At 46.8% G+C, this 26,453-nt stretch overlaps 1 protein-coding gene across 19 annotated transcripts in view; it reads left to right on the forward strand.

Annotated features, from left to right (window-relative positions):
* The window catches only part of ACTB (actin beta), a 468,316-nt gene that overhangs the window by 97,230 nt on the left and 344,633 nt on the right, over positions 1-26,453 (forward strand). The window contains exon 1 of one of the 19 annotated variants that reach the window (XM_050784092.1): positions 1,000-1,004. The exons of 16 other annotated variants lie outside the window; for them this stretch is intronic. The gene's annotated coding sequence lies outside the window, so the exon portion shown is untranslated. Of the gene's footprint in view, positions 1-999; positions 1,005-7,476; positions 7,481-8,837; positions 8,842-26,453 lie in introns of those variants that run through there. 2 more of the 19 variants (XM_050784111.1, XM_050784106.1) reach the window with 2 other exon arrangements.

Consider the following 26,453-nt stretch of genomic DNA (forward strand, 5'->3'; position numbering starts at 1 on the left):
AGTTCTCTGGCACCACTTTCAAACTTCTGGAGGAAAAACCTACAGGAGAATAAAGATCCATGGGGATTTTCTGAAAGATCATGCATCTCTGTGTTTACACTTTTGTTTTTCCTTTAAGTAAATCATCTGTTTCCAGCACTTGCAATAATTAGCCAAGGTCTTAGCAAGCAGAGGTTTCCTTAAGCTGTAGAAACCAATGGTGGGCATTTCATTTTTAAGGGTTTTTTTTTTGTTTTGGTGTGGTTTTTGGGTTTTTCTTGAGACAGGGTCTTGCTCTGTTACCCAGGCTGGAAGGCAGTGACACCATCATGGCTCACTGCAGCCTCCACTTCTTGGGCTCAATCAATCCTTCTGCCTCAACCTCCCAAGGAACTGGGATGACAGGTGCTCCCCACCATGCCCCACTAACATTTTTTTTTTTTTTTTTTTTTTTTGAGACGGAGTGTTGTTCTGTCGCCCAGGCTGGAGTGCAGTGGCCGGATCTCAGCTAACTGCAAGCTCTGCCTCCCGGGTTTACACCATTCTCCTGCCTCAGCCTCCCAAGTAGCTGGAACTACAGGTGCCCGCCACCTCGCCCGGCTAGTTTTTTTTTTTTAGTAGAGACGGGGTTTCACTGTGTTAGCCAGGATGGTCTCGATCTCCTGACCTCATGATCCACCCATCTCAGCCTCCCAAAGTGCTGGGATTACAGGCTTGAGCCACCACGCCTGGCCAACTTTTGTATTTTTTTGTAGAGACAAGGGTTTGTCATGTTGCCCAGACTGGTCTTGAACTCCTGGGCTCACTCAAGCAATCCACCCACCTCAGCCTCCCATAGGGATGGAATTGTAAGTGTGAGCCAAAAAAAAAAAAAAAAAAAAAAAAAAAAAAAAAAAAAAATTGGGGTGGGGGGGGGGGGGGGGGGGGTGTGATAATAAAAAAAAAAAAAAAAAAAAAAAAAAAAAAAAAATAATATATTTATTATTATATATATAAATAAAAAAAAAAAAAAAAAAGGGGGGGGGGGGGGGGGGGGGGGGGGGGGGGGGGGGGGGGGGGGGGAAAATTATATTATTATAAAAATATATATATAATATCAGTGCCTGGCCCATTTTTAAGCTTTTAGTGTTTTTCATTTTTATTTATTTATTTATTTGAGACAGAGTCTCTCTCTGTCACCCAGGCTGGAGTGCAGCTGCACGATCTCGGCTCACTGTAACCTCTGCCTCCTGATTTCAAGCTATTCTTGTGCTTCAGTCTTCTGAGTAGCTGGAATTATAGGCGTGAGCCACCACGTTTAGCCAAAGTTTTAGTTTTTTAAAATCCATTTGCCAAAGGAAATCCCTTACACCAAAGAATCTTTGCGGCTGGGCGCTGTGGCTCACACCTGTAATCCCAGCACTTTGGGAGGCCAAGGCAGGAGGATTACTTGAAGCCAGGAGTTTGAGACCAGCCTGGGCAACATGGTGAAACCCCATCTCTACTCAAAATACGAAAATTAGCTGGACGTGGTGGCATGCACCTGTAATCCCAGCTACTTGGGAGACTGAGGCATGAGAATCACTTGAACTTGGAAGGCGGAGGCTGCAGGGAGCTGAGATCATCCCACTGCACTCCAGCCTGGGTGACAGAGCGAGACCCTGTCTCAGAAAAAAAAAAAGAAAAGAATCTTTGCACCTGCAGTCTTCACTGCCTGTGTTGAGGGCTTTGCCTGGGTAGATGTGTGGTCAACTGACTCATGTCCTTTGCTTTAATGATGCTTGGCTGAATGACCAACACTGAGGCTGGCCATTGAAGAAATACTCAGCATCCTGGCCCCCATTGCACCCCAGGGCCACCCAGCAGTGCTGGGTACCAGACAGACTCAGGACAAAGCTTACTTAAGCTCCTCTTCATCCAGGTACCCGCTCTGGTCGTTGTCTATGAACCGGAAAACGTCCTTCACCTGACTGGCTGACATCTTGGAGAGGCCTGACGTCTGGAAGAATTTTTGGGGTTCAAAAGTGTCTGGGTCTGAAGAACAGAGAATGGGTTATTCTGACACTCATTGGATCACATTCTATACTGGGGCCAAGGTACTGAAAACACAGATGATTAAAAATACTTCAACAATATCCCTGAGCTACGGGGATGCTCAACTGGTCCAAGATTTTGGAACAGCCGAGACTTGATGGCTCTGTGATGGCATCCCATGTCCCCTCTGCCCCAGCCTTCCCTCCTCCACTTGGTTTTGTCCATTTCCCTTTTCCTTCCTCCTCTCTGCGCCTCCCCCTCCCCCTGGCCCACTTTACAGGCTGTGTAGCCGAGCCCACAACATACCTGGTCTAATTGGTAGGGGGAAATGCAATCACTGGATTTCAACAGGCTAAATGGCCTTTGGCGATTTCTTTCTCTTTTTTTTTCTTTCTTTCTTTCTTTATTTTTTTTTTTTTTGAGACAGAGTCTCACTCTGTCTCCAGACTGGAGTGCAGTGGTGTGATCCCGGCTCACTGCAAACTCTGTCTCCCGGGTTCAAGTGATTCTCCTGCCTCAGCCTCCCGAGTTGCTGGGATTACAGGTGTGCACCCCCATGCCCAGATCATTTTTGTATTTTTATAATAGAGACAGGGTTTTGCCATGCTGGCCAGGTTGGTCTTGAACTCCTGACCTCAAGTGATCCACCAGCCTCGGTTTCCCAAACTGCTGGGATTACAGGTGTGAGCACCACACCTGGCCCTTCAGTAATTTCTTGCTTTCATGTGTTTTGTAAGTTTCTTTTGTCTTACAGAAGTGTAATCGTGTGCTCAGATCCCAGATCTTTATAATTTTAGTTATCTAATAAATAGCAGTTTTCTTCTCCGATTCCACGAATTTTCCAGCCAACCTCTTATTTATTTATTTAGAGACAGAGTTTCACTCTGTCGTCCAGGCTGGAATGCAGTGTAGCAATCATAGCTCACCACAGCCTCAACCTTCTGGGCTTGAGTGATCCTCCTTCCTCAATCTCCCTAGTAGCTGGGACCACGGGCGCATGCCACCATGCCCTGCTAGTTTTTATTTTTATTTTTATTTTGTAGAGATGGAGCCTTGCTATGTTGCCCAGGCTGATCTCAAACTCCTGGGCTCAAACAGTCCTCTCACCTTGGCCTCCAAAAAGTGTTGGGATTACAGATGTGAGCCACCATGCCTGGTCTACATTTTTTTTTTTTTTTTTTGGAGGAGACAGTCTTGCTCTGTCTCCCAGGCTGGAGGGCAGTGGCGCGATCTCAGCTCACTGCAACCTCCGCCTCCTGGGTTCAAGCAATTCTCTGCCTCAGCCTTCGAAGTAGCTGGGATTACAGGCACCCACCACCACCTCCGGCTAATTGTTTTGTATTTTTAGTAGAGATGGGGTTTCACCATCTTGGCCAGGCTGGTCTCGAACTCCTGATCTTGTGATCTACCTGCCTCGGCATCCCAAAGTGCTGGGATTACAGGTGTGAGCCACTGCATCTGGCTGCCTGGCCTACATTTTGATTTTGTGTTGCTTTGCTGAAGGTGCAAAGCTGTGAGGAAATCCCATCCCGCCCCACGTCCCCTCTACCTTGGCATTCCTGGAGGGCTGCTGCAATGTCCTCAGCACTGAGCACGTCCGTGATGCTCATTTTCTACCTACTCACACAGAATAAACGAGATACGATAAGCCACAAGCAGGAACGTGCACATCCAGGGCAAACATATCTTCTCAGGCCTACTGAAACTGCATGTGTGTCTAGGTTTTTTTTTTTTTTTTTTTTCAATTGAGATGGAGTCTCACTCTGTTGCCCAGGCTGGAGTGCAGTGGCACCATCTTGGCTCACTGCAACCTCCACCTCCTGGGCTCAAGTGATTCTCCTGCCTCAGCCTTCTGAGTAGCTGGGATGACAGGTGCACACTATCACGCCTGGCTAATTTTTGTGTTTTTAGTAGAGACGGGGTTTCGCCATGTTTGCCAGGCTGGTCTTGAGCTCCTGACCTCAGGTGATCTGCCTACCTTGGCCTCACAAATTGCTGGGATTACGGGCATAAGCCACCGAGCCAGGCCTGTCTAGAATTTTTAAAATGTGATAAGCATGGTTTTGTATTAAGTGACGGGACAGAATATCCAAATTAAAACCAGATACCAAAAAGACCCCAGCCCTTTTTATCTCAGAACCTTCTTTTGAATATATGCCAGAAATGAAAACAAAAATACATGACCTAAAGAAGGATTCAATCGTTTTCTTATAAAAATTATACTGACATAATCAGTCATTTCCACAGGCAGCTACAAACCATGCTACAAATGCACTGGCATTTTCCTACACCAGCCCGAGAGATGCAATGTTGCAATTTCCACGGGGGAAGGGATCCAGTTCGGCCGCTTGCAGACATTCTGCGGAAGAAGACCTGCTATCTGTCCTGAAAGGCAGATAGAGGAAAAGCCCGTCCCCCAGGCAGATAGAGGAAAGGCAGATGGAGGAAAAGCCCGTCCCCCAGAGACTAAAATCCTTCCAGGTGTCAAAGCCATGGGAAAAGAGGAGTCTAAGCACCTAAGCCTAATACGAATGCACGCAGTGAAGAAGAGTCTGGGGTCTGGTGGGCCCACCAGTTACTCACCGTTTTAGGTTCCCCCCCAGGAAGAATCAGGAAAAAGAGCTGAAGGAGCAAAACAACAGATGGGCTTTTGCTACCTTGCTGACCTACCTTATATAGGCTAGAAAAAGCGATAGTTACAACCTCTTAGATTTCCTTTTCAAGGATCAAGTGGATGTAGCTCAAATGTCTTGTCTTACTCATGAAACCTCTTTTTTTTTTTTTTCTATTTATATCTCAAGGGAATGTGGGTGGGAACAGCCGATTATTAAAAAAAACAAAAAACAAAAAAACAAAAACCTCAATGAACCTTAACTAAAGTTTCAATTCTGAAAACGAACTCTGTTAGCAAAGTGTGAAGAAGGTTCTGGATGCCTGGTAAGGTGGAGATGGCGGCCTGAACTAAGACAAACACATACAGGGGTGCTCCGTAAGCTGAAAAGGCTCCCCAGATGTTAGCAGGTACTGTTTGAGGCAGGCCTGTTTTCAGCTTTGGAAACTATGGGTGTGTAAAGCTGACCTCAGTCTGGAGTTGACAGACTCAAAGCCATTGTCACCAAGCACACACACAGGACTCGTCCGGCACAGGAGATGGGGCTAAGTGATGTGATTTTCCTACAAATGTCTTGACTTTGACATTTCCCAGCTATACCATAAATTGCACACACTCAAAAGGCAAAAAGGAGGAAATCAAGCCAGCATTCCCAACCCACAAAACTAACATGTTCGGAAAAAAATATTCTGAGGCTGAGGCCAGGACTAGACAACTCAAGATTTTGTTTCTGTTGTGACGGGGTCTTGCTCTGTTGCCCAGGCTGGAGTGCAGTGGCATGATCTCAGCTCACTGCAGCCTTGACCTCCCAGGCTCAAGTGATCCTCTCACCTCAGTCTCCCAACTAGCTGGTACTACAGGCACACACCACCATGCCTGGCTAATTTTTTAAATATACATTTTTTTTGAGAGACAGGGTTTTGCCACGTTGCCCAGGTTGGTCTCGAACTCCTGGGCTCAAGTAATTCTCCCACCTCAGCCTCCCAAAGTGCTGGGATTACAGGGGTGAACCACCGCGCCTGGCCTTTTTTTTTTTTTAATTTTCAGCAAACATTTATTGACCCTTTATATGGCCAGCACTGTGCCAGGTTCTTCTTTTTAATTATTGTGGTAAAAACCACATTCCATAAAATATATAATCTTAACCATTTGTAAGTGTATGTATAGTACAATAGTGTTAACTCTTGGTGCATTATTGAACGAGAGATTGCTATAATTTATTCAGCTGGAAAAATGGAAACTCTGTATCCATTGAGCTGCCACCACTCCCCTGTTCCCCCACCTCCCAGCTCCTGGTAACCATCATTGTACTTCCTGCTTCTAAGAGTTTGACTACTGGCTCACACCTGTAATCCTAGCACTTTGGGAGGCCGAGGTGGGCAGATCACGAGGTCAAGAGTTCGAGACCAGCCTGACCAACATGGTGAAACCACATCTCTACTAAAAATACAAAAATTAGCTGGAAATGGCAGCCTGTAAGCCCAGCTACTCAGGAGGCTGAGGCAGGAGAATCGCTTGAATCCAGGAGGTGGAGGTTGCGGTGAACTGAGATTGTGCCATTGCACTCCAGCCTGGGCGACACAGAAGTCTTTGTTACAGCTTTGAGTGCACTATTGAAATTGGAAACAACTAAAATGGGCTTTAGTCGGGAATTTGTCAAATTATGGTACATCCATGCAATGACTTCCTATGTGGCCATTAGAAAGAATGAAGTAGGCCGGGCGCAGTGGTTCACACCTGTAATCCCAGCACTTTGGGAGGCCAAGGCAGATGGATCACCTGAGGTCAGGAGTTCGAGACCAGCCTGGCCAACATGGTGAAACCCCGTCTCTACTAAAAATACAAAATTAGCCAGACGTGGTGGTGTGCACCTGTAATCCCAGCTACTCTGGAGGCTGAAACAGGAGGATCGCTTAGAACCTGGGAGGCAGAGGTTGCAGTGAGCTGAGATCGTGCCATTGCCCTCCAGCCTGGATGACAGAGCAAGACTCTGTCTCAAAAAAAAAAAAAAAAAAAAATTCAGCTAGGCATGGTGGCGCACGCCTGTGGTGCCAGCTGCTCAGGAGGCTGAGGTGGGAAGATGGATTGAGGCCGGGAAGTAACGGCTGCTGCAAGTTATAATTGCACCACTGCACGCCAGCCTGGGCGACACAGCGAGAACTTGTCTCAAAAATAAATAAATAAAAAGAAAGTTTCTGAAAATAAGTCTTGAGAGTTTTGAGTTAGGTTTCTGACATTAAGTTGCCATAGAAACTAGCTGAGCCCTTTCTTTTTCTTGGGAGTCTTTACAATTGTCCACAGAGATACAACATTTTTTAAAAATCTGCTCATTTAAATCAAAGTAGCATATGGGTTAAACCAAGATACTTTTTCTGTTCATGCTATTTTTCTGATAGAAAATAAAGATACCAGAGACCAGGCCAGGAGTGGTGGTTCATGCCTGTAATCTCAGCCCTTTGGGAGGCTGAGGTGGGCAGATCACCTGAGGTCAGGAGTCGGAGACCAGTCTGGCCAACATGGCGAAACCCTGTCTCTACTAAAAATACAAAAACATTATCTGGGCATGGTGGCGGGCGCCTGTAATCCTAGCTACTTGGGAGGCTGGGGCAGAAGAATCGCTTGAACCTGGGAGGTGGAGGTTGCAGTGAGCCGAGATTGTGCCACTACATTCCAGCCTGGGTGACAGATCAAGACTCTGTCTCAAAAAAAAAAAAATATATATATATATATGTATATATATATATATAGAGAGAGAGAGAGAGAGAGAGAGATTGATTCACACAAACAGACAATATTGTATAATTCCACTAATACGAGGTACCTAGAATATTCAAATCGACAGAGACAGACAAAATGGTGGTTAGCAGGGCTGGGGGGAGGGGTAATGGGAGTGAGTGTTTAATGGGGACAGAGTTTCAGATTGGGAAGATGAGAAAGTTCTGGAGATGGATGGTGGTGACGGTTGCACAATGTGAATATATTTAATGCCACTGAACTTCAAAAGGGTTAAGATGGGTCGGGTGCAGTGGCGCCCGTCTGCAATCCCAGCGCTTTGGAAGGCCGAGGCGGGAGAATTGCTTGAAGGCAGGAGTTTGAGACCAGCCTGGGTTACAAAGCAAGACCCCATCTCTACAAAACAATAATAAAAAAATTAGCCAGGCACTGTTGTGTGCACCTATGGTCCCAGCTACTTGGGAGGCTGAGGTGGGAGGATCACTTAAGCCCAGGAGTTTGAGGCTACAGTGAGCTGTGATCACACCACTGCACTCCAGCCTGGTTAACAGAGTGAGACCCTGTCTCTCCAAAGAGAAAAAAGAAAAATGATTAAGATGGTAAATTTCATATTATATATTTTATGTTGCATATCATGTTATGCATATGATATACGTTGCATATGCATAATATGTTGTTTATCATATTTGCATAGTTATGTAATGTGATGTATATGTATATCGTGTGTGTGTATATATATACACACACACATATATATAAAAACAATTTGTAAACGTTGATTCCGTAGTCTTCATTATTTTGGCCACCAATTCCTAATTGCTCCCAGGAAAGAATAGGAGGAAGATGTGGAAGTAGATCGGTTTTTTTTTTTTTTTTTTTTTGAGACAGGGTCTCGCTCTGTCACCCAGACTGGAATGTAGTGGCGTGATCTCAGCTCACTGCAACCTCCACCTCCCAGGTTCAACCGATTCTCCTGCCTCAGCTTCCCGAGTAGCTGGGATTACAGGTGCCTGCCACCATGCCCAGCTAATTTTTTTTTTTTTTTTAGTAGAGACGGGGTTTCGCCGTGTTGACCAGGCTGGTCTCCAACTGCTGACCTCAAGTAATCCACCCCCCTCAGCCTCGCAAAGTGCTGTGATTACAGGCGTGAGCCACCGCGCCCAGCCTGGCTGCCATTGTGGGGATGAAACTGTTGAATGTATGGGAGACCCTCCTTCCATCATGTATGATGGGCTGGTTGAGAGCACAGTGGACCCACTTCCATGTTCTCCCAACAGATGTCACTTCCTAAATATCTCTCAACTTCATCTTCTCTTCACGGACCAGTCACTACCCAAGCCCAAGCCTCCAGCATCTCTTTTGGGAAGGGAAACAACTATGGTGGACTCCTAACCTTTATCCACTCGGGGTCACCTCCAACCTAGCCAGGTGGGTTTTCAAAAAACCCAAGCATGGCTGGACTCGGTGGCTCATGCCTGAAATCCCAACATTTTGAGAGGCCGGGGCAGGAGCATTGCTTGAGCCCAGAAGTTTGAGACCAGCCTGCGTTACATAGCAAGAACCCATCTCTACAAAAAATGGAAATAACTAAATAATTATCCAGGCTCCTGGGCTTGAGCGGTCCTCCTGCCTCAATCTCCTGAGTAGCTGGGACTAGAGGCACCTGCCACCACCCCAGGCTAATTTCTAAGTTAAATTAAATTAAATTAAATTAAATTAAATTAAAATTTTCTTTTTTTGAGACGGAGTTTTGCTCTTGTTGCCCAGGCTGGAGTGCAATGGCAAGATCTGGGCTCACTGAGACCTCTACCTCCCAGATTCAAGCGATTCTCCTGCCTCATCCTCCCAAGTAGCTGGGATTACAGGTGTGTACCACCACGCCCAGCAAATTTTTTGTAGTTTTAGTAGAGACAGGGTTTCACCATGTTGGCCAAGCTGGTCTTCAACTCCTGACCTCAAGTGATCCACCCGCCTCAGCCTCCCAAAGTGCTGGGATTACAAATAAGAGCCACTGCGCTCAGCCTTCATTTTTTAATTTAATTTTTGTAGATTCAGGGTCTGGCTCTGTCATGCAGGCTACAGTGCAATGATGCGATTGTGGTTCATTGCAGCCTTGACCTCCTGGGCTCAAGCCATCCTCCCTTCTTGGCCTCCCAAAGTGCTGGGATTACAGGTGTGAGCCACCGCGCCCAGTTCCATTGTCCATTTTTATCTTTGGTCTTTCATTGGCACATTCCTTGTCACAGTGTAACTATTCAACGAACACATTTGTGCAATGAATGAACTGGCTCTGAATCTGAATGTCTGCATCCAGCTGTCTCTGCACGGTGACATGGGGGATGGGGTGGGATCTAGAGTTACGGGTGTGTTTATTTATGAATGAGATACTTCTCTAGGACTGGATTTCCTTTCCCACTCACAGACTAAGCAATCATTTGTTAAATAAGTTTACACTTGGGGGTTGGGACAAGCTCCTTCATGAGTCAGTTGAAGTGACTGCTGTTTACAAACGAAGACGGTAAAGTGTTTTAGGGCTGCCTGAAAAGGACAGCTTGTGTGTTTCCCAATGGAATGAATGAATAACAAGGATGGGGGATCTCCAGGAGCACACAGCCCCTGTCTACAAGAGCTGACCTCTCCTGGGTTTACAGTTTTGATTACCCATGGAGCAGGGCAAAATGCATCCCTCGTGATCTACTATGGGTGTGGAAATGGCACAAGTCCCCTAATTACTGTTGGCTCTGTAATCTGTGGGCTCCGGTGCACAGTGAAAATGCAAGTCCTGACGGGCGCCATGGCTGGTGTCTGTAGTTCCAGCTACTCTGGAGGCTGAGGCAGGAGGATTGCTTGAGCTGGGAGTTCTGGGCTGCAGTGCACTCTGCCAACTGGGTGTCTTTACTAAGTTTGACATCAATATGGTGACCTCCTGGGTGCAGGGGACCATCAGGTTGCCTAAGGAGGGGTGAACCAGCCCAGGTTGGAAACGGAGCAAGTCAAAACTCCTGTGCTGATCAGTAGTGGGACTGTGCTTGTGAATTGCCACTGTACTCCAGCCTGGGCAACATAGCAAGACCCCATCTCTAAAAAAAGAAAAGAAAAAAGAAATGCAAGTCCTCTTGTTCAAAGAATTTCCATGTGAGTGCCTCAGCGGATTAAATAAAGTGTGCAGGCTAAGTGCAGGACCCTGAAGACTAGAGGTCTCACACCCATGAAGCCTGCCCTGTTCACATCAGGTTTGTACAACACTGCCCAGTTCACCAATATGATGTCGTGTCTTTTAATCGTGGTAACAACTCTGTGAATTTTTTTTTTTTTTTTTTTGAGACAGAGTCTTGCTCTGTGGCCCAGGCTGGAGTGCAGTGGCCGGATTTCAGCTCACTGCAAGCTCCGCCTCCTGGGTTCACGCCATTCTCCTGCCTCAGCCTCCCTAGTAGCTGGGACTACAGGCGCCCGCCACCTCGCCCAGCTAGCTTTTTTTTGTATTTTTTAGTAGAGACGGGGTTTCACCGTGTTAGCCAGGATGGTCTCAGTCTCCTGACCTTATGATCCGCCCGTCTCGGCCTCCCAAAGTGCTGGGATTACAGGCTTGAGCCACCGCGCCCAGCCCTCTGTGAAATATTATTATCTCCATGACGAAAAAGGGAGAGATATCCCAGGTCAGGCAGGGTGCGGTGGCTCAAGCCTATGATCTCAGCACTTTGGGAGGTTTGCTTGAAGCCAGGAGTTTAAGACCAGCCTAGGCAACAGCGTGAGACCCCTATTGTCAGGCGTCTGAGCCCAAGCCAAGCCATCGCATCCCCTGTGACTTGCATGTATACGCCCAGATGGCCTGAAGTAACTGAAGAATCACAAAAGAAGTGCAAATGCCCTGTCCTGCCTTAACTGATGACATTCCACCACAAAAGAAGTGAAAATGGCCGGTCCTTGCCTTATGTGATGATATTATCTTGTGAAATTCCTTTTCCTGGCTCATCCTGGCTCAAAAAGCTCTCCCACTGAGCACCTTGTGACCCCCACTCCTGCCCGCCAGAGAACAACCCCCCTTTGACTGTAATTTTCCTTTACCTACCCAAATCCTATAAAACGGCCCTATCCTTACCTCCCTTTGCTGACTCTCTTTTCAGACTCAGCCCACCTGCACCCAGGTGAAATAAACAGCCATGTGGCTCACACAAAGCCCGTTGGTCTCTTCACACGGACGCGCATGACACCTATCTCTTTAATTTTTTTTTTTTTTTGAGACAAAAAGTAAAAGGAGGAGGAGACAAAGCCAACACGTATAAAGGGCACATTATTATAAAATTGTTTAAAACTAGTGATAAAGAGAAGATGAAGATCATAAAGGCAGCCAGAAAAAAGAGACACAATATGTTCAGAGGAACAAAGATAAGATTGACATCAGACTTCTCTCTCTCTCTTTTTTTGAGATGGGGTCTTGCTATGTTGCCCAGGCTTGTCTTAAACTCCTGGGCCCTGAGTAGCTGGGATTACAGGTGCACACCACCGTGCCCAGTGACATCAGACTTCTGATCAGAAACAATACAGGCCAGAAGGCAGAGGAGGAATTTTTTTTTTAAAGAACTGCAAGAAAAACGAAGAAACTATTGTGGATGGACACAAAGATTTTGTTTCTCTTCGCAATTGGAAATCACCTCAACGTCCGATGTGCGGGGATTTGTTAATTGATGGGCCATAAAAAATAAAAGGATAGTCTAGAAGTCTGTTTAATGATATTGAAAAATATCCACCATATATAGTAAAGTGAAACAGGCACTATGCTCAATGTATTTTGTAAATTGGAAAATATATATTTATAGACACAGGACGATGGTTACAGCGACTGGACCTTACACAATTGTGGGAGCGGGTTACATGGTAGCCGGTGCCAACCTCCACCTCCACAGATATGTCTTCTTACCCACAGTAAACTGGAACTAGGCAGGGAGGGGAATTTTAGGAAATGCAGTCCCAGTTTTGCTAAATTGACACAATACAAATTCACCACGTATCAGTAAAAGGCTACAGAGAAATTCACCCAGATGGTTTTAGCAGTAATTACTGGGAGTTGAGTGGGTTTAAATTCTCAGTACACAGGTCAGATGTGAGAAAATCAAACAATACATTTGGTTTTTTAATATAATAAGTCAACCTAATTTTCACTCCAATCCCTCCCATCCCGTCAAGGAGGAAGGAAATTCACCTTCCTCCTTCCCTCCCTCCCTCCCTTTCTCCCTTCGTTCCTTCCTTCTTTCCCTCCTTCCTTCCTTTCTTCCTTCCCTCCCTCCCTTCCTTCCCTCCTTTCGTCTTCCCTCCCTCCCTTCCTCCCTCCCTCCCTCCCTTCCATCCTTCTTTCCTCCCTCCCTTCCTCCTTTCCTCCCTCCCTCCCTCCTCGCTCCTCCTTCCTTCTGTCCTTCATCTCACTCTGTTGCCCAGGCTGGAGTGTCGTGGCACAATCATAGCTCACTGTCACCTTGAACTCCTGGGCTCAATGGCTCCTTCTCACCTCAGCCTCTCAAGGACCTGGGACTACAGGCGCACACCACAACACACAGCTAATTAAATTTTTTTTTGTAGAGATGGGGGTCTTGCTATGTTGCCCAGGCTGGTGTTCAACTCCTAGCCTCAAGTAATCCTCCTTCTTCAGCCTCCCCAAACAGTAGGATTGCAGGCATGAGCCTCTGCACCTGGCAGAAAAATACTGGACTTTTGTACAAATACCTATATTATTCATGAGTAAACTTTAAATTGCCCTGAAATTATGGGACTGAAGTGATTAAAATCTTTTTTTTTTTTTTTTTTTTTTTTTTTTTTTTTTGAGACAGAGTCTCGCTCTGTCGCCCAGGCTGGAGTGCAGTGGCGCAATCTCGGCTCACTGCAAGCTCCACCTCCCGGGTTCACGCCATTCTCCTGCCTCAGCCTCCCGAGTAGCTGGGACTACAGGCGCCCGCCACCGCGCCCGGCTAATTTTTTGTATTTTTAGTAGAAACGGGGTTTCACCGTGGTCTCGATCTCCTGACCTTGTGATCCGCCCGCCTCAGCCTCCCAAAGTGCTGGGATTACAGGCGTGAGCCACCGCGCCCGGCTGTGATTAAAATCTTTATCCAAATGAAGACAACTACACTATTATCAAGAGTGTGGCATATTTGACCTACATCTAGATGTGTATATGCATTTTCTTTTCCAAAAATGAATAAAATAACAAAAGATTTCAGTATTGTTGTTATCTATTAAATACCCAGTTAAACTCACTGTTTCTAAATGCACAGGGTGTGGCTTGCCCAAGTCCAGAACAGTCCAGAACAGCCCAGAACAGTTCTCTGGGACTTCTAGGTCACAGCTGAGCATGTTTTATTTCCTGAATTTAGTGTTCTCCCATCACTAGAGGTGATTCATGTTTATTAATTAGGTTGGTGCAAAAACTATTGTGGTTTTTGCAATTATTGCAATTATAATATAATTTTGCAATTAGAACTTTTGCACCAGCCTAATAAAAAAACACCTTGGCTGACAAGCTATGGGAATGGTATGGCCGCCAGAAATGACCTTCACGGTGTTCTAAAAAGCAGTGGCTTCCAGTTCAGAAGGGGTTTGCTGCTCTCTGTCTGAGTTGGGGTTCTCTTTTCTCCTCCACGTTTTAGGGTTTTGATGCCTCTTAGCATCACCAGCTCTCATTTGGGGAGCAATTATGAATCGTTAGTAAAAGCTCAACTTTTTTAAGAAGCAAAACTAGCAAGAAAATTCAGCACGTCCCGGTTTTCTAGACAGCATGCTCGAAGACCACACCCAGGTGCTTAATAATTTAGCCTTTTGGGCAAGGTTCTCATTAGCGTAGATCAAAAACATGAATAATGCAGGCATTTGTGAATCACACTGCTCGGCTGTGCCCGCACTGGCCAGGAAACACCTGAAGCAGTTGCAGAGGGGCTCAGGGTGACCAGATCCGGTGACTGGGTCATGATGACACCAAATTTGGTTAATGGGAATCCCAGGTCATGTCCGATGGTATCAAACCACAGCCGCTGCCTGCTGCCTTCTGCAGGTCTTTCAAGTCAAATGTCTCATGCCAGTCAAAATGCCCGCCAGGAAATCAGACTCTATTTCCCTAGTTCTTTTTTTTTTTTTTGAGAGGGAGTTTCGCTCTTGTTACCCAGGCTGGAATGCAACGGCACGATGTAAGCTCACCGCAACCTCTGCCTCCTGGGTTCAAGCAATTCTCCTGCCTCAGCCTCTCGAGTAGCTGGGATTACAGGCATGCGCCACCACGCCTGGCTAATTTTATATTTTTAGTAGAGATGGGGTTTTGCCATGTTGGTCACGCTGGTCTCAAACTCCCGACCTCAGGTGATCCGCCTGGCTCGGCTTCCCAAAGTGCTGGGATTACAGGCATGAGCCACCGTGCCCAGCCTATTTCCTTAGTTCATTTTTCCTCCTTTTTCTTTTTTTTCTTTTCTTTTTTGTTGAGACAAGGTCTCCCTCTGTCACCCAGGCTGGAGTGCAGTGGTGCGATCACAGCTCACAGAAGCCTCAACCTCCTGGGCTCCAGTGATTTCCCCCACCATAGCATCCCCCGTCACCAGCTGGGACCGCAGGCGCGCACCACCATGCCTGGCTAATGCTTTATTTTTTGTAGAGACGCGGGGTCTCATCATGTTGCCCAGGCTGGTCTCGAACTCAACGGGCTCAAGCGACCCTCCTGCCTCAGCCTCCCAAAGTGCTGGGATTTCAGGCGTGAGCCACAGCACCTGGCCTCCTCTTTTCCCCCCTTGTTCCCCAGATCATTCTTGCATTCCTGATCTCCTTCTCAAACCCCAACATGTCTTCATCCTCAGCCAATGACCTTGCCTTCTCCTTAACTAAGAAACTAGTAACGACTGGAGGAGAGTGTCCCCAAGTTCTCTAGATGACATCATCCCTCTCCCAGCCTCTGCATCCACTCACTCTGCCTTCCTGCCTTAGCTATAAAATGAACCATCAGGTCGGGTGCGGTCGCTTACGCCTGTAATTCCAGCACTTTGGGAGGCCAAGGCAGGCGGATGATGAGGTCAGGAGTTTGAGACCAGCATGGCCAACATGGTGAAACCCTGTCTCTACTAAAAATACAAAAAATTAGCTGGGCATGGTGATGCATGCCTGTAATCCCAGCTACTCAGAAGGCTGATGCAGGAGAATAGCTTGAATTCAGGAGGTGGAGGTTGCAGTGAGCTGAGATCGTGACATTGCACTCCAGCCTGGGCAACAGAGTGAGACTCCGTCTCGAGGAAAAAAAAAAAAGAACCATCCGCATCCTATCTAACGCCAGCCCCTCCACCATCTAAACTGGATTCCATTCCTGCCACCCTCTCAAGCACATCTCTCCACGTACTCTCCCCTCCCTCTCCCGTGCCATCAATTTCTCTCTCCCTAATAGATCTTTCCCATTAACATAATATTAACTGAAAAAGGGACTGAGGCAGGAGTCCCCATTGACTGAGGTTGATGCAGCAGTTTGAGGACATGCCGGAGAGGAACACCAGCCACGGGAGCATCTGTGACCTGTGCGTTTCCAGAGAGGGTTTGGGAACTTCACTATTTAAAGGGGAAAGAGCAAGCAGGAGGGATAAAGGAAGGGAGGGTAGGCAGAGAGGCAAATGGTCACATTCTCTCAAGGCTCTGATTGGCGATCAATAAATCTACATTTTACATGTCAATGAGGCATTTGTCTCCAGCTCAGGAAATCTACATTTTACATAAGATAAACATGTGAAAAGAGGGAGTAGAGGAGTCCATGGTGCATTCCTCTCAAGCCCAGAGAATCTACTTTTTATGTAAGATTAAACATGTGAAAAGAGGGAGTAGAGGAAAGACTCCGTGATGCGTTCATCTCAAGCCCAGTGAATCTACATTTTACATAAGATAAACATGTGAAAAGAAGGAGTAAAGAGTCTACGATACATTTATCTTGAGCTCAGTAAATCTACATTTTACGTAAGAGACAGTAAACTTGAAAATAAGTAGTAAAGAGTCTGTAATGCATTCATCGTAAGCCCAGTGAATCTACATTTTATATAAGATAAACATGTGAAAAGAAGGAGTAGAGGAGTCCATGGTGTGCTCATCTCAAGCCCAGTAAATCTACATTATACATAAGATAAACATGAAAAGAGAGAGTAAAGAGTCCGTGATGCATTCATCTTGAGCTCAGTAAATCTACATTTTACATAAGATTAAACATGTGAAAAGAGGGAGTAGAGTCCATGGTGTGTTCATCTCAAGCCCGGTGAATCTACATTTTACATAAGATAAACACGTGAAAAGAAGGAGTAAAGAGTTTATTCTGCATTTATCTTGAGCTCAGTAAATCTGCATTTTACATAAGATAAACATGTGAAAAGAGGGAGTAAAGAGTTTGTGCTGCATTCATCTTAAGCCCAGTGAATCTACATTTTACAGAAGATAAAATGTGAAAAGGAGTAAAGAGTTTATGCTGCATTCATCTTCAGCTCAGTAAATGTACATTTTACATAAGATAAAGTAAACATGTGCAAAGAGGGAGTAGGGGAAATGGGGCCATGCTGCATTTATCTCAGGGTAGGTGGAAGGATGATTTATGGTCTTGTGCTTGTCCTATCTATGTGAAAATAAGCTGGTAATTGACATCGTCAGTGTGAGATTTAGCAGAACTTGCTTTTAGGGCTAGTTTATAGGGGCAGATGTATCCTGAAAGAATTAGGGGCTCACTTTGTGAGCAACTTGTGAGGGAGACCATCTGGGAAGATATGTAAACTTCTATCATGGTGGGCACCTGGCTTATGCATGAGGCTAGAACACGGGGTTATGAAAATATAGCTCTCTGTGGCTGGGCATGGTGGCTCACGCCTGTAATCCCAGCACTTTGGGAGGCGAGGGTGGGAGGATCACGAGGTCCGGAGATCGAGACTATCCTGGCTCACATGGTGAAACCCCATCTCTACTAAAAATACAAAAAATTAGCCAGCCATGGTGGTGTGCACCTGTAGTCCCAGCTACTTGGGAGGCTGAGGCAGGAGAATGGTGTGAACCTGGGAGGTGGAGCTTGCAGTGAGCCGAGATTGTGCCACTGCACTCCAGCCTGGGTGACAGAATGAAACTCTGTCCCCAAAAATAAAGAAAAAAAGAAAATATAGCTCTCTGCTTGGGAACAAAAGGGAAGGCAGTATTGCATGACTGTTTCCAAGCTTGACTTTCTCTTTGGCAGAGTGAGTTTGGGGTCCTGAGACTTTATCATCTTTCACAATACAAACATGCTGGTGTATGGATCCTATCTTTAAAACAAATTTTCAATATGGACAGCAAATGAGCATAGGAAAAGATGCTTAACGTTATTCATCATTAGAGAACGCAGATTCAAGCCACCATGAGGGCCCAGTGGCACACGCCTGTAGTTCCACCCACTCAGGACACTGAGGCAGGAGGATCACTTGAGCTCAGGAGTTTGAGGCTGTAGTATGCAATGTTCGTGCTTGTGAATAGCCACTGTACTCTAGCCTGGGCAACATAGCAAGACCCTGTCTCTAAAATTTTCTTTTAATTAAAAAAATAGGCCGAGTGTGGTGGCTGATGCTTGCAACTTCAATGCTTTGGGAGGCCGAGGCAGGACGATCACTTGAGCCCAGGAGTTTGAGACCAGCCTGGGCAACATAGCGAGTCCCCATCTCTAACAACAACAATAAATTACAAATAAATAAATAAAACCACAATGAGATGCCAATACCCATTAATGAAAGTGCCCAGAATGAGGAAGGCTGACCCATGCCAGGCATTGGCGAGGGCATGGGAGGAACTGGAACCCTCCTTCCCCGCTAAACTCACTTTCCTCGGAATAACAAATGCATTGCTCAAGTACTGAGCAACTCTCTTGGCTCTCCTTCCACTCTTCAACACGTTTTCCTTCCTGAATGTAAATTTCCTTTGGAAAACACAGTGGAAGTGTCGATCACATGACCCAGATGGTTCTATGCCAACTTCCTCCCCAAGAACTGGTTTTTGTTTTTTTTTTTTGAGACAGAGTTTCGTTTCTTATTGCCCAGGTTGGAGAGCAATGGTGCGATCTCGGCTCACCGCAACCTCCACCTCCTGGGTTCAAGCCATTCTCCCGCCTCAGCCTCCCGAGTAGCTGGGATTACAGGCATGCAGCACCAAGCCCGGCTAATTTTGTATTTTCAGTAGAGACGGGGTTTCACCATGTTGGTCTTGAACTCCTGACCTCAGGTGATCCACCCGCCTCGGCCTCCCAAAGTGCTGGGATTACAGGCGTGAGCCACCGCGCCCGGCCAGAACTGGGATTCTTAAAGCCCACCTGCGTCCCATCCTGCTAAAAACCAGCCACAATTATAACCACCATCACCTGTGGCGCACACATTTGGTGTCATCATTAGTGAGCCACCTCCAGGCTACCACATTTGAGGACTTCTTGCCAAGAAGTTCTCCAGCAGTTTTCACCCAAAACCTGTTCTTGCTGTTTTTGCTATCTGGCCAACTCTGTGGTCACTAAATCAATGTTTCAGTTTTTGAGCAGGGGCAAAAATATATATAGATATATAGATAGATATAGATACAGATATAGATACATATCGGGATCTGCATATCCCAAACTGCTTAGGCACGTGTGAAATGCTATAGCAGAAAAGAAACAAAATGCTACAGGACGCTGATTTTTTCATGAACAAGAAATGTGAGCTGCTCCGTCTCAACTTACGGATGAGCTGGAGGCAACATTTAATGAAGACTTAAGTGAGTTAATTAAGGAGAAACTGCAACTAAACCGCACATAATGAGAGAGGCGGCATCTCTGGCTCCAGGGTCCCGTATTTTTATCTGTCTGCACTTGTCCATGATGTGGGTTCTCTGGCGGGGCGGGGGTCTCCCTCTATTGGTCAGACGTCCCCATGAGATTCAGACCCCAGGAAAAACCATCCAATAAAAAAACACTGGCCGGGCGCGGTGGCTCAGACTGTAATCCCAGTACTTTGGGAGGCCGAGGTGGGCGGATCACGAGGTCAGGAGATCGAGACCATCCTGGCTAACATAGTGAAACACCATCTCTACTAAAAAATACAAAAAATTAGCCGGGCGTGGTGGTGGGCGCCTGTAGTCCCAGCTGCTCGGGAGGCTGAGGCAGGAGAATGGCGTGAACTCGGGAGGCGGAGCTTGCAGTGAGCTGAGATCGCGCCACTGCACTCCAGACTGGATGACAGAGCGGGACTCTGTCTCAAAAAAACAAAACAAAAAAAAGCTTCAAGACCTGGGACAGATGTCGGAGTTGAATTCAGAGGATTGTTCCAAAGCCTCAAGAACTCTCATGTTGACCGGGTGCAGTGGCTCACGATTGGAATTCCAGCACTTTGGGAGGCCGAGGTAGAAGGATTGCTGCAGGCCAGGAGTTTCAGACCAGCCTGAGCAGCATAGTGAGACCCCATGTCTACAAACATTTAAAAAGTTAGCTAGGCCTGGTAGTGCGTGCCTGTAGTTCCAGCTACCTGGGAGGCTGGGGTGGGAGGATTCCTTGAGCCCAGGAATTCACGACTGCAGTGAGCTACTATTGTGCCACTGCACTCCAGCCTGGGCAACAGAGCGAGAACCTGTCTCCAAAAAATAATAATTTTAAAAAACCCTCATGTTCTTATCTAGATATGACCTTGAATGGATAGAAAGAAGCTCAGGAGACAGGAGATCCCATCCTGCCTTTGGCTTTTCTAGCTGTCTGACCTGGGGAAATTGACTTAATCTCTTAGAACATCAGTTTTCTTATTTTTATTTTATTTATTTATTTTTTGAGAGACAGAGTCTGGCTCTGTGCCCCAGGCTGGAGTACAGTGGTGTGATCTTGGCTCACCGCAACCTCCACTTCCTGGGTTCAAGCAATTCTCATGCCTCAGTAGGGGGGATTACAGGCCCATACCACCATGCCCAGCTAATTTTTGTATTTTTAGTAGTGATGGGGTTACACCATTGCTACATTTCACCTGGCCATCGTTAGCCAGGCTGGTTTTGAACTGCTGACCTCAAGGGATCCACCCACCTTGGCCTCTCCAAGTGCTGGGATTACAGATGTGAGCCACCATGCCCAGCCTGATGTCAGTAAATTCTTTTTACCAACCCTGCAATCGACCACTTCCTGGTGCTGGGGCTCTGAGACCTTGCTCACCTCAAGTGATCCACCTGCCTCGGCCTCAGGAAGTGCTGAGATTACAGGTGTGAGCCACCACGCCCAGTGAGTTTTCTTTTTTCTTTCTTTTTTTTTCTTTTGAGACGGAGTTTCGCTCTCATTGCCCAGGCTGGAGTGCAATGAGGCGATATTGGCTCACTGCAACCTCCGCCCTCCAGGTTCAACCAATCCTCCTGCCTCAGCCTCCTGAGTAGCTGGGATTACAGGCATGTGCCACCATGCCTGGCTAATTTTTATATTTTTACTAGAGACATGGTTTCACCTTGTTGGACAGGATGGTCTCAAACTCCTGACTTCGTAATTCGCCCGTCTCAGCCTCCCAAAGTGCTGGGATGACAGGTGTGAGCCATCATACTTACCCATAACATGCTCACATTTTCATTTACCTTCTTGAACACATCAAACAGTTATAGTAGCTGTTTTAATCTCTTTATTAATTCTATCTTTGTCATTTCATTTCATTGGTTTTTCTCCTCTTCCTGGGGTATAATCCTTGCTTCTTGGCATACCTGGTGATTATTATTTTTTAGAGACAGGATCTTGCTGTGTCGCCCAGACTGGAGTGCAGTGGTGCCACCATAGCTCCCTGCAGCCTCAACCTCCTGGGCTTCAGCGATCCTCCCACCTCAGCCTCTCAACTGGGTGGGTCTACACGTGTGCACCACCTCCCCTGGCTAATTTTTTAGTTTTACTTTTGTAGAGATGATGTTGTCCAGTCTGGTCTTGAACTCCTGGCCTCACTATGTTGCCCAGTCGGGTCTTGAACTCCTGGCCTCAAGCTGTCCTCCTGCCTCAGCCTCCCAAAGTGCTGGGATTATAAGTGTGAGTCAACACTTCCTGCCATCCCTGGTATTTACTGGATACCAGGTATTGTGAATTTTACCTGGTTGGGCGCTGAATATTCTTCTGTTTAAAAAATATATTCTTGAGCTTTGTTCTGGGACATGGTTAAGTGACTTGGAAATAGCATAATCCTTTTTCTTTCCTTTTTTTTTTTTTTTTTTTTTTTTTTTTTTTTTTTTTTTGAGAGGGAGTCTCTGTCACCCAGGCTGGACTGCAGTGGCACAATCTCGACTCACTGCAACCTCTGCCTCCCGGGTTCAAGCGATGCACCCACCTCAGCCTCCCGAGTAGCTGGGACTACAGGTGCGCACAACCAAGCCTGGCTAATTTCTGTATTTATAGTAGAGAGGAGGTTTCACCAAGTTGGCCAGGCTGGTCTCAAACTCCTGACCTCAGGTGATCTGCCCGCCTCGGCCTCCCAAAGTGCTGCGATTCCAGGCATGAGCCGCCATGCCCAGGCGTGTGATCCTTTTGAGACTTGCAAAACTAGAGCAACCCTTAGTCTGGGGCCAATTCTGCCACCCCACGAAGGCAATGCCCCTCTGAATGCGTGACTCAATGCCCCAGGTATTATGAGGCTTTTCACTTTGCCTGCTGGGAACACGAACGGTTCCCAGCTTTTTGTGGGCTTTGGAATGATTCTGCCTGTTTCTATTGTGTGATTCTTTCCCCTGGCCTTGCTTGGGTAATTTCCTCCCGTGCATGAGCTGACCCAACTGAGCTCCAGTCAAGAGGTATCCTTCGCAAAGCGCCAGAGTTTGTTTTTTTGCACATCTCTCTCGCGGGATTCCATCCTGCAAATTCCAGCTGCTTTGGCCTGCTCCAACTTTTTAATTTTTTTTGGAGACGGAGTCTCACTTTGTGGCCCAGGCTGGAGGGCAGTGGCGTGATCTTGGCTCACTGCAACCTCCACCTCCCAGGTTCAAGTGATTCTTGTGCTTCAGCCTCCTGAGTAGCTGGGATTACAAGCATGCACCACTACGCCCAGCTAAATTTTCTGTATTTTTAGTAGAGACAGGGTTTCACCATGTTGGCCAGGCTGGTCTCGAACTTCTGACCTCTAATGATCCACCCACCTCAGCCTCCCAAAGTGCTGGGATGACAGGTGTGAGCCACCGCACCTGGCCAGGCCTGCTCACACTTTCAGCTCTGTCTCCTGCGCTCAGGGAGACCACTGGGCTCTGCCCGGCTGCCCTCCTTCCGCGGCACCTGGAAACATTTGCCTCATTGGTTTCTCCTGTGCCAGGGATCATGGTCTTCAGTGCTGCCTGTTGACTGGTGTCGAAAAACTCCCTTTTTGTAGGTATTGTACAGTTTGTAGGTATTTAAGGCCAGAGGGTTAATCCATCTTGGCCATAAGTTGGGGAAGTCTCCACAATTTTTAAAACATTTTGGGAGGCTGAGGTGGGAAGATTGCTTGAGGTAGGAGTTAGAGACCAGCTTCAACACAGCAAGACCCCCCCGTCTCTACAAGGAAATAAAAATACTAAAATTAGCCGGGCGTGACAACGTACGCCTATAGTCTCAGCTACTCGGGAGGCTGAGGTGGCAGGATTATAGTCTCAGCTTCTTGGGAAGCTGAGGTGGGAGGATCGCTTGAGCCCAGGAGATCAAGGCTGAGTGAGCCATGTTCACACCACTGCACTCCAGCCTGGGTGACAGACTGAGACCTTGTCTCAAGAAAAAAATAAAACATTTTAAGTTCCTGGAAGGGTGAGTTAAAGGCTATATAAAGAATTACAGCTTTTTTAAAATCACATTCCCAAATTATTGGTCAAAAGGGAGCAGTGGGCCAGGTGTGGTGGCTCATGCCTGTAATCCCAGCACTTTGGGAGGCCGAGGTGGGCGGATCACCTGAGGTCAGGAGTCTGAGACCAGTCTGGCCAACATGGCAAAACCCCATCTCTACTGAAAATACAAAAGTTAGCCGGGCGTGGTGGTGTGCACCTGCAATCCCAGCTACTCAGGAGGCTGAAGCAGGAGACTCGCTTGAACTGGGGAGCCAAGTCGGTGCCTCTGCACTCCAGCCTGGGTGACAGAGCAAGACTCCATCTCAAAAAAAAAAAAAAAAAAATTAAAGCTTTTGGTGGCTCACGCCTGTAATCCCAGCACTTTGGGAGGCTGAGGTGGGCAGATCGCTCAAGCTCAGGAGTCCAAGACCAGCCTGGGCAATGTGGTGAAACCCCATCTCTACAAAAAATATAAAAATTAGCCAGCCATGGTGGCTCACACCTGTAATCCCAGCTACTCAGGAGGCCGAGGTGGGAGGATCGCTTGAGCCTGGAAGGTTGAGGCTGCAATGAGCCCTGATTGTGCCACTGTACTCCAGCCTATACAGCAGAGCAAGACCCTTCCCAAAAATGAGAACAAACTGCTGTTTCACGTGTTTTGTACAGTTGTAGGTATTTAAGGCAAGAAGGGGAGATGTCCACAGTTTCTGTAAACGTTTCAAGTTCCTGGAAGGGGAAGTGTGGGTTACAGGCTATAATATTAGGGTTTTTGATAATAAGAAAATATGGGCTAAGCATCATGGCTGTAATCCCAGCACTTTGGGAGGCCGAGGTGGGTGCATCACTTGAGGTCAGGAGTTCGAGACCAGCCTGGCCAACACGATGAAACCCCATCTCTACTAAAAATACCAAAAAAAAATAGCCAGGTGTGGTGATGGGTGCCTGTAATCCTAGCTACTCAGGAGACTGAGGCAGAAGAATCGCTTGAACCCAGGAGGAGGAGGTTACAGTGAGCCGAGATCATGCCATTGCACTCCAGCCTGGGCAACAAGAGCAAAACTCCACCTCAAAAAAAATAATAAAATAAAATAAAAAGTGCATATATGTGTGCATGCAACAGAATACAGAATATTTATTTCCAGAGGAACCCTGGCTGCTCCAGGCTCCTCGGTTTGTCCTGTTTTGTGGGCATGAATTACGCAGCTGCCTATAGATGTCACCAGAGGAAGGCACGTTGGAGGGAATAAAAATCCCAGAATGAGAACCACAGCACCACGGCAGAGGGCCAGAGCATGAGTGAAAGGCCCCATGTCAAACACAGAAGCGGGTTTTGTTTTAAATCATGACATCTAATGGCTCACACCTGCAATCCCAGCATTTTGGGAGTCTGAGGTGGGAAGATGGCTTGAGTCCAGGAGTTGGAGACCAGCCTAGGCAACATAGCGAGACCCTGTCTCTACCAGAAATAAAAAAAAACTTGGGTGTGTGGCATGCATCCACGGTTCCAGCTACTCAGGAGGCTGAGGCAGGAGGATCGCTTGATCCCAGGAGTTTGAGGCTGCAGCGAGCTCTGATCCCACCACTGCACTCCAGCCTGGGTAACAGAGTGAGACCCTGTCTCAAGTAAAAAATAAAATAAAATAAAAAATAAAATTAAAATAAATAAAATGAAATAGTAAAATAAAATAACATCAACCCACAGAACCCAAATCTTCCCCCAGGGTAGAGTGACACCCTCACTGAAACAAACATGACCATCAGCAGCCAAATTAAACGTGGGCCAAGGGGAGAGTGCATGAGGAAAGATTCGGTTATGCTCATGGATTTGGACCAGATTAGTTGAGGTCAATTTTTTCAGATTTTTCTTTTCCAAAGCTGGTTCTGAAGCGGAGTTCAGGAGCACGCTCTTCACAAAGAGGCTCTCTGTGGGTCGGCCCTGCTGGGCGGGATTTCATTAACGTCACCAACCTCATTCTCCAAGATGCTGAATATGCAGCATCAATCAGCGACGGAGATTCGCGGTCTCGTGAAGTCAGCTTTCTGGTGAAGGAGAAAAGAAACACAAATAAACAAGCAAATAAACGCCCGGGGCAGAAACAAGATGGCATGAGAGTCCGGTTCCTTGAACTCACGTTCTTTTTTTTTCTTTTATTTTCCTTTTATTTTCTGAGACAGAGTTTCATGCTGTCGCCCAGGCTGGAGTGCAAAGGCACGATCTCAGCTCACTGCAAGCTCTGCCCCCCAGGTTCAAGCGATTCTCCTGCCTCAGCCTCCTGAGTAGCTGGGATTAGAGGCACCTGCCACCATGCCGGGCTAATTTTTGTATTTTTAGTAGAGATGGGGTTTTACCATGTTGGTCAGGCTGGTCTCGAACTCCTGACCTCAAGTGACCCACCCGCCCTGGCCTCCCAAAGTGCTGAGATTAGAGGCGTGAGCCACCACACCCGGCCAAGCTCAGGTTCTCGAGTCACCGTCTGTCCTTTATAGAGAAGCAGTTTGGAGATTTCATCATATGTGTCTGAGGCCGGGTGCTATGGCTCACGCCTGTAATCCCAGTAATCCCAACACTTTGGGAGGCTGAGATGGGAGCACTGCTTGAGCCCAATAGTTTGAGGTAAGCCTGGGCAACATAGTGAGGCTCTATCTCTTAAAAAAAAATAAAAAATTAGCCAGGTGTGGTGGTGCATGCCTGTGGTCCCAGCTACTTGGGAGGCTAAGGCAGGAGGATCACTTGAGCCCAGGAGGTTGACGGTGCAGTGAGCCATGATTGCATCACTGCATTCAGCCTGGGTAACAGAGCAAGACCTTGTCTCAAAATAAAATAAAATAAAATAAATTGTCTGAATCTCTTTTTGGCAAAGCAATCTGACAATGTTCCTTGTTTCAGAGAATCAATAATATTTTCTGAAAAAATCAAGCTTATTTTCAACCTAAAAGCCAACTCTCTCTCTCTCACAGGGGAATACTGTGCGTGATGATCACTGCAATGTGTGTGTGTGTGTGTGTGTGTGTGTATGTTAAAGACTGCTTTGTCATGCAGACTACAGCTGCAGCCTCACCTCTCTGTAATTTACTGTGGATATTTTGCATTATGTAGGCAGCACCCTGTACACAACAGGAGATTTGTCGGGGGGAATAAATTCCAGTCCCAACTCAGATGTGCTATAAACTGGCTGACCTCAGATGAACCTTGTTATCTTGCTGAGCCCAGGTTTTCTCAACTACAACCATAATAATAAGACTTTGCCTCTAAGTTCAGCATGGGGAATAATGACGGTATGAAAATATAGACTCAGCCTGGGCAACATCGTGCGACACCTGTCTCTGCCACAAATTTAAAGATTAGCCAGGCACAGCGGCT

The sequence above is a fragment of the Macaca thibetana genome, chromosome 3 (assembly GCF_024542745.1).
Source record: "Macaca thibetana thibetana isolate TM-01 chromosome 3, ASM2454274v1, whole genome shotgun sequence".
Lineage (NCBI taxonomy): Eukaryota > Metazoa > Chordata > Mammalia > Primates > Cercopithecidae > Macaca > Macaca thibetana.